Below are 9,878 nucleotides of genomic sequence, written 5' to 3'. Positions count from 1 at the left end.
CCAGTAATGTTTTAAATTGATCTTGAAATCCTTCTTAAACTCACCAAGTAACCTAAATTCATCATTACATTCTAAGTTCAAGAAACAAGGACAAATGGGGATCCTGTACAAAGTTTTTGGGTTCAAAGGCCTTTTGAGTACCTCTACGATTTCATAAACTGAAATTCTAGAAACACGTTTGTATCTACATGGAAGAACATGAAGGAATCTCAATATTTTTTTCCTATATGTATCTCAACGTCAATTTAGGCATGAGAATGACTTGGTTTTTACCATAACTAGTCGTAGACCCACTCTATGCATTGGAATATATAATTACTTTGTAATGTGGTATACTGTATAATGTATAATTAATTTTCTAAAATTTATTGAAGATAATTTGTTCTTTTTAAAAATTGAACTATTTTAAAAAGTATTTTCCATCTCACCATCTTTACACATATATCATTTTATTATTTTGAGTTTTTTTTTTTTTTGGAAAAAATTGGGTGTGTTTAATTGATATCATTATTATTTTTTATTGAGAAGAACTATTATTCTTTTTTCAAGTGATCTATATTATTCAAACTTTTGTTATATTGTGTTATGTTTTCCTTTTATATATCTACAACTAAATATTTTTAAATTTCAAATTAATTATTTAAATTTCTCATTTCCTTAAGGAGATTGTCATGTTAATCAAATCTCATCGCAAATTTAAAATTGATACTATTCAAATAATTGATAGGCACATTCAAATATTACAATTGTTCTCTTGGATTGTTAAATTTTATCCTATTGCATTATAGAGAATTAAAAATAGTACATAAGAATTTTTTTTGGTTCTCTTTTATTGTTAAATGCTATCCTATTCTATTATAAAGAATTTAAAATAATATATAAGAACATAATATCATTCTATTCTATTACACATTATGATTTGGATAATTTGGTGTTTATTATATATATATATATATATATATATATATATATATATATATATATATATATATATATATATATATATTACTTTCCTTTTTCTTCTCATCTTATTTATTCACCATATAAATTCACCCACATCCTCCATATCATTTAATTATTTATATTTTATCTCATTTTTTAAAATTAAACATAATATTTTACTTAAATTCAAGTAAATAAAATTGTCAAATTTTCACTTCCAACACGTCTAAGAATTAATTCAAACCAAAACTATAAGAGGGAGAAACTCACAAAACATACCACCAAAAATGCATTGACCAAAAATATCTAAAGTAGAGTTGCAAAAAAAAGAAAAAAAAAAAAAATATATATATATATATATAGAGAGAGAGAGAGAGAGAGAGAGAGAGAGAGAGAGAGAGAGAGAATAATCACGTATTCTAGGAGAGAATGTGAGAGAAATAGCAAAATTATATAAAATAAGGTGAGTAGAAGAATATCCAAAAGAAAATGTATAATTGTAAACAACAAATTATCCAAGTTACGCTATGTAATAGAATAATATTATATCATTATATAAAAATTATTAGATAACATTTAACAATCAAATAAAATAAAATATAACCAAATGCATCAACCCAAAGTGGAGTTCAACAAAAACATTCATAAACCTAAATTAGATGTGCAACAAAAAATTAAAAATTCACAGAGAGAGAGAGAGAGAGAGAGAGAGAGAGAGAGTATTCACTTGTTTGTGTGGGCAAAATATAAATAGAAAAGAAGAGAGAAAAGCAAATGTTTATAGTAAAAAAAAGGGAGAAGAAGAGTCAAAATAAAAAGGAATATGAAGGGATGGAGGAATTGTAAGGTTAAGATAAAAAGTAGTGGGAATTAAAAAGGTAAAGTGGGGGAAATGTTGGAGGAAGAGTAATTGTAAGGAGATAAATTAATAAGGAGAAAAATAATTAAAAATGAGAGAGAAAATGTTAGAAATAAGTGGATAATGTGGTTGTTGATGTGGCTTAATAGGAGCGCAGTAACAATAAATACTACCATTTAGCTTTTTAGATATAACTAGTCGTGGATCCTTGAGCGTGATAATGTTTTTAGGATGGTCTCATTAATTTTTTTTTTCTTTTCAATTTGGACTAATTTAATAAATAGCAATGTAATTTATAATCATATTTTCATTTATTAAAGGAACAATCACAAATGTAATATATATAATTTTTGTTGTACCAATATCAAAACAATAAATTTTTTCTCAAAAATTCAAAAGGTAAGTTAGTGAAAAAATATTTTTATAATAGTTTTTATATCATTAAAAAGTATATATAATTTAGAAACTATTCTTTTAGTTTTAAACAAACTTTTTCAAATCCAATTTTTTCACCATACAATAAATAACACACATAAACGTATTTTTTTTTTAAAAAAATAATAATACTCAACAAAACTACAATTCAAATAATTAAAAAAAAGGAAAAATAAAATATTTTAACTCTTTTTCCTTTAATAAAACCAAGAGTACAATTCCAAAGGGGAAAAAATAGAGATTTTTTTTTGGTAAAAGAAGAAGTATTGTGTTAATGTTGTCATAAATAATGTTACATCTAATCCAACATATGAAAAATGAACAGATAAATAAATAAATAATTTTAAACAAAAAATTGAATTCGTTTTCTTAAAAATCTCAAAGAATACACTAATAAGATAAAGAAGATGAAGAACAATATAAAATATTCGTAAATACTTAAAACATTTACTCAAGTATCTAAGAATATATCATATATATCTAAAAAAGACATAACAATTCGCTACTAATTTGTTAGAAAAAATATTTACAAACAGTGAAAGTAAACTGTACAAAGATCATTGTCTTCAACTGAACTAACTGTTCTATCAACTTGTCCAAACTATCTTGTTATTTTCCAAATAAATTAAAACCTGACAACAACACAAAATATGACATATTATAATAGGATTTTTCCCAAAATAAGATCAACAACAAACATCATTCGTAAAAAGTATTTGGTGTTGTAAAAAAGATGATAAAAAAAAATACTTGCATCAAGGAACACATATGAATTAGTCAATAATAGGATAATGGGGGTACAAACCTTTAGTAGGAGATTCTCCTATGGGTAGTTATTAGGTTGTATCTTTTCTACCATTAATGATTAAGCAAGACTTCTGAATACCTTTTTATTGACAATTTTTTTTTTTAGAGTTATAAACAACTGAAAGTAGAGTTCTAAAAAATATAAATAGTCATCAATCTAAGGTAGAGAGAGAGAGAGATAACCTTTTTTAGTATGGGAAAAATATGCACAGAATGGGAAAAATAATATTTAAAGTTAAAGCCCTCCAAGAGGAATATATATAGACAACATTTTTGTTTTGATTTTCCATTGTTATATTATTTAGTTATAACATCAACATTAAAGTAGATAAATATGTACAGTTAAAACTACCTAAAATTAATTTGTAAAGCCAATATTTTTATATTTAATATTGTAAAAAAATTAAAGGTAAAAAATAAATATGAAAAAGACTAATGATTATATATATAAAACTTTTGGAAGCATTAAGGAGTCCTTGAAACTCTTAGGACAGTAATCCACATTAAAAAAAAAGACAAAAATTAAGTACAGTACCTTAGGTGGTGTCCTTAGATTACACTTTTAAGATTTAGCCATGTGACTACTTAACTAAAAAATACACTTTCATTTCATAAGAAAATATCCACATGACAGAATCTTAGGAGGAGAACCTAAGGAAAAGTACTTAAGTACTGTACCTAAGTCTTGCTAAAAAAAAAAAAAAATTACTAATACCAACAATTGGGATATTTTTAGGATAAGAAATTTATATCTATATATATCTAAAAGTTGAAGCGTAGCATTTATTGTTGCTATACTTCTGTTGAGCCACATCAGCAACCACCTCATCTACCTATATCCCATTTCTCTCTACTACTTCTAACCATAACTTCTCTTTTACCTTTTCATCTCTCCACTACTCTCAACCTTAATATCACTCTTCATCTATCTCTTCCTATAACTTATTTTGACTTTTCTTATCCCCATTCTATTACTATAAATATGACATTCTCTCTCATATTCTATATATATTTTCTCAAATGAAAGAGTTTATTATTCTCTCTCTCTCTCTCTCTCTCATGTTTTATTTTTGTGTGAATTGTTTTTTGTATCTCTACTTTAGATTGATGTATTTATGTGTTCTTTAGAATTTTACTTTGGGTTACAATTTTATTTGTGTGTTTTTAAGTTACCATCTTTTTTTCTTTTCTATGATTGTTAAATGTTATTCTATTACATATAAATATAGTTTACAAGAATATAATGTTATTCTATAATATATTATGGCTTGGATAATTTGGTATTTAACTTATGACTATATTTTTTATTTTGATGCTTCTTTTTCTCATTTTATTTTCTATTTCTCTCCCGAAAAAATGTGATTTCTCTCTCTCTCTCTCTCTCTCTCTCTCTCTCTCTCTCTATATATATATATATATATATATATATATTATTTATTCTTTTTTGTAACTTTACTTTAGGTTGATGAATCATTGTATTTTTTATATAATACTATTTTGGGTTAATACAATTTGGTAGTATGTTTGATTTTTATAATTTTCCGTCACAAGTCTTTTCTCTCCCTATTTTAGCTTTTTTTTTTGGACATAATACTTAGTTATTTTGGAAGTGAGATTTTGAATTTATATCAAAATACAATGTTGGGTATGCATTTGAATGTGTCTACCAACTATTAAAATTAAACCGCCCAAGATGAATATGTATAGACAATATTTTTATTTTTATTTTTCATTGATTTATTATTTAGTTATAACATTAAAATTTAAGAATGAATATGTAAAGTTAAATTGCCTAAAATGAATTTGTAAAACCAATATATTTATATATTTAATATTGTCACAAAATTAAAAGTAAAAAATAAATAATAAAAAGAATAATGATGTAGTCAATGATGTGACGGATGAGAAGGCTCAACAAGAGCGTACCAACAAAAATGTGATATGAAGATCCAGTTAAATACTATTAAATCTTAATAAATAAAAGTGTATGTAGTAAAAAAAAAAAGAAGATCATATTCTTTTTATGTTGTTATACAAATTATTTTCTTTCATTTCGATAGGTGAAGTGTTCAATTTTAGACATAAAGTCTACTTTTTTCCTACGTATTAGTTTAAATATTAAATTTATAATATCGTATAGTATCTTAGGAATGTCTAAGAAATATGCAGTTCAAATCTCATATATCTATTAGTAAACAAAACTCAAATCAATAGTTCAAAGCTATTCCTAAGATAAGAAAATTTTTAAATATAATAATCTCTTTTTAAGAGAAAGAAAATTTTGAATAATATATTTGAAACTCAAATAGGTTAGTTGTACAAGAAAAACAAATTAAGTAAATATAATGCACGATATCATAATTTATCAAAATATGGACCGCTTAAAAAATGAATAATATCAATCAAATAAATCCAAATAATAAAATGATGATATATTTTTTGAGATAAATAAATGAAAAATAATTTTAGAAATTGTTCAAGTTTTTGGGAGAACAAATTATTTTCCACGCAATTTAGAGAACGAATTATATATTATACTATAACTAAAATATAATTATTATTCTCACGCATCGCGTGAGTTTGCGACTAGTTATATGTAATATTCTGGACTTTCTCCAACAATCAGATTATTGGTTGATAATTACAGCATGTACACCAAGAAATTCTGGATGCTCCTAGATTTCTTAAAAAGATGTCTCCAAAAATAAATTTATTGCAGAGTAACAAAAACAAACATATTTTGCAAATTCACAATTAAAAATACAGTAACACTTAATTCTCAATGCCCAAACATTAGATTAACTAGTGTCATTCACAAGCAGGCTATTTTATCAACATATTCATAAGCAAAGTTTATAATGCTAAGAAAACCAGAAAAGGCTGCAAAGTTACCATTCATTGCCAAATTGGCAATAGCTCCAGAAGCCACTCTAAGAATAGTTGTATTTTCCGATGATCGGAACAGCATAAGCAAAGCATCTAAACCCCCTTCCTCCACAATCCTTTTCTGATTAATATCTGAAAGTAAATGAAATGTTAGTCGGTATTCGTAACAACAATGCTCCTACTCATCAACTCTTCACTCAGATAAAAAGAAACATAGCAATGACACCTGAAGTAGAAAAGAGGCATATTAACGAAAAGAGTTGTTCTATGACACCTAAACTAGATGTTATATAGAAGGGACATGTAATCTTCTGCCATTGGCTATGAATATTGTGAAATCAACCAAACAAAAGCACATGGCTATTTAACAGAGAGGCACCTAAAACATAAAGAAATGACCAACATATCAGAATTTCATACTGATATGTTGCATTCTTCTGCTAAAGGAGGTAAAATTTCTATTTTTGATAAAAGTTAGAGCACCAAATTATTCCACAACATGCTCTTAAAAAGCTTACACACATGAGATTATCAAAAGAAAGCTTACACATGAATAATGGTGAGAGTTTAGTAATACAATCAAATGAAGTAGCTAAACTACAAGGCTCTTGGTATCTTTTGATTTCCTAATAAAGATTGTTTTGTTTTTTTATTGATAATAGAAAAATTATTTTATTAATTATAGTTCGTATATATTTATCACATTTATATAAAACTTTCTTGCATTATATGCAGGAAAGGCTTTAGGGTAGGCCTTTAGCAGCAGTTTTCAAAATAGTTGGCTTAGACCCAACTATGCGGTCAATGCCAGAGCTAGAAAATTTCTCAAAGGGGGCCAAGCCAAATGTATCATTGTATTTCAGTTGCTTTGACTCTCTATATAAATATGTATGACTTTATTTTTGGAAAACAACAAAAATATTTTGCTAAAGAGATTTACTTATATTTCTTCTCAAAAAAAAAAAAAAAGATTTACTTATATATTTTTATTTATAAACTAATACTTTAAATGCTCCTAAAGTTAATAACTTATATATGACAAAAAAGTCCTTATTAAAAGTAAAATAAAGGAGACAACAATAAATTAAAGAGCATTTATACTTTTTTTATAAAATAAAAGCGGGCCATCACTTAAAATTTAATTAATATATTAAAATTTTTAACATTAAATAGAGAGGGAGGGGGCATTTTTGGAAAATCCAGGGAGGCCATGACCCCCCCTCCCTCTGCCTATGTATGCGGTAGTGATGATTTCAGCCGCTATAAACCAGTTTTTTGTAGTGTTCTTGGTATTGTTATTGCTATTGTTATGTTATTGTTATTGTATTTCTTCTTTTTGTTCTTATTATTATTATTATCTATTTATTTTTGGTAGTATCTCTTTGTTTCATAGAAGAGTGACTAAATTTTGAGATAGAGTAGAATGGAGGCAAAGAATACAATGGCCTACCTTAACTAATATGTTGAGGAACCATAGCCAACTCCAAAATTTTGGGACTAAACTTTATCTGTTGTAATTGTTGTAGTAGTATGTCTTTCTTTGTGTGTATCTTAATTATACTAATAAATCTCTTGTCTAGAAAGTTATTTGCAAAAATAGTGGATTGGAATATCACACATGTAAAAAAAAAAAATTCTTTTTGTTCTTATTGTTATTATCTATTTATTTTTGGTAGTATCTCTTTGTTTCATAGAAGAGTGACTAAATTTTGAGATAGAGTAGAATGGAGGCAAAGAATACAATGGCCTACCTTAACTAATATGTTGAGGATCCATAAACAACCCCAAAATTTTGGGACTAAGCTTTATCTGTTGTTATTGTTGTAGTAGCATGTCTTTCTTTGTGTGTATCTTAATTATACTAATAAATCTCTTGTCTAGAAAGTTATTTGCAAAAATAGTGGATTGGAATATCACACATGTAAAAAAAAAAAAAAGATTTTAGAGAATTGTTTTTGATCTTATGGAAAAAAAAAAAAAAAACGAATTTCACTTGTTTCAACAAGTCTTTCTTGGCTATCAATTTTATCAATTTCATATATATGGTATCTTTTTTTCTTTGTATTGGGACTATTTTCAAGTTCGATTTTTATTTTTAATAAAACTTATATTACTAATAATTTATCAATACATGCATGTGCAATGGCTAGTGCAATGTCTTATTTTGTTAATAACTACAAGAGATACATTTGCCGTTAATCCATTGCGAACGAAACACCGGACGACGATGAATCCCTTGCCCCCACTATCAACCACGGAGCTAAATGTGTGATAATTGTATTTGTATACATTGTTTATAATAGAGGATTCTGATGTCCAATTAGAGGGATGCTTGTAAGCTTGATGATATTTTATTATGGATTTTTCATTCTGTATCTTGTGTTATACAAATTGATTGGTACTTATGACTACTTTATTGAAAGAGACATCCTATCTTAATATGTCATATGACTAACTCTTTTTTTTTTTTTGTTGCTACTAAGAACCATTATAAATTTATGTATAAATAATGTCATATATTACTTAGTTGTGCCACAACACTTTTTTTAATTCATTGGAGGGTAATACATACATACATACACACACACATATATATATATATATATATACACACACACAACAATGGTTCCATCTCCTCTAGTGGTTGGCATTGAGTCTCAAATGGACATATGTAAATTACAATTATTACAATTATATATATACACAACAATTGTTCCATCTCCTCTAGTGGTTGGCATTGAGTCTCAAATGGAATATGTAAATTACAATTATTACAATTATACCAATAAAGGAGAACAAATTGTATAAGAGGAATTTACTCGATGAACCCAATGCCTCAATAAAGGAAAAAAATAACTGAAGAGGGTAAAAGTAAAGTAGACAGTCAGAACTTGCAAGAACTTGCGATAGGAAGCATTAATAGGACGACAGATAAAGACATGTGACGACAAAACCCCTGAACGGTGGACGGATAATCTATTAGGACGGGTCACCTCCAGTGTACGGGATGATCCAAGGAGAACGGGTCGCCTGAAAAGGACGGGTAGCCCCCCGGACAAACACTGAGGTCGACGGAACCAAATACACGTGGCAATGACATGGCTTACGTGGTTTCCAAGCACATTTCAAATAGTAATAACTTGTGACCCACGCTTAACCCTAGTCAATAGAACCTTTACATGGAAAGGCTCCCTTAAATCACGTGCATTTATGAAGATCTTCTCTATAAGGAAATATTCATCTCCTCCAAGGAACCAAGGTCAGTTCCTCATCACTATAAAAAGACCATAACCTATAGAGAACAGGTACGCATAATTTATCCCAGCTCTGGCACTCTAGAGTTGTGACAATCTCTCTGACTTAACTTTCAGAGGGTATTAGGCTGATACCACATTGGTACTCTCTTAAGGTTTTCTTTTTGGTGTTGTGCAGGTTTTGTTTCGGGCACGTGAGGACTGTGTAGCTTATTGACGATTTTCGGCATCATTAGTTGGCGTCATCTGTGGGAAAGGGTAGGTAAGTCGTGTTGCTGTTTCCCGGACAAAAAGGTTGAATGGTGCTTACTCGTTCGATGGCAACCAACACCAACGCCCAAGGAGACGAACCATGTACCACGGTTCTTGAGAAACAAATTCAAACATTGGCAGTGGCGGTCGAACGCCTTACCAAGCAAAACCAAGACTTGGAGGAGCAACTGCGCCAAAGAGATGCCGAGTCTTAGGACCAAGAAGGGGAGCAAGAAGGAAACAGCCTTCAGCGCAACGACATTAGACAAAATTGGGAAGGGCCGGAAGGCAGTAATGTTATGAGAGGCCAACGGCCAAGGGCGTTGACCCATCAAACCTGGTCGCAGATAGAGAGCAGATGGACTTGATGATGAATGCCCTTAAAGGGCAGGTGTTAAATGATCTCGACAATCTGGTGCACCGGACGGATTCGCCCTTCACCG

This window comes from Castanea sativa, chromosome 6 (genome assembly GCF_040712315.1).
Source record: "Castanea sativa cultivar Marrone di Chiusa Pesio chromosome 6, ASM4071231v1".
Lineage (NCBI taxonomy): Eukaryota > Viridiplantae > Streptophyta > Magnoliopsida > Fagales > Fagaceae > Castanea > Castanea sativa.
Note: the sequence above shows the minus strand (reverse complement) of the source record.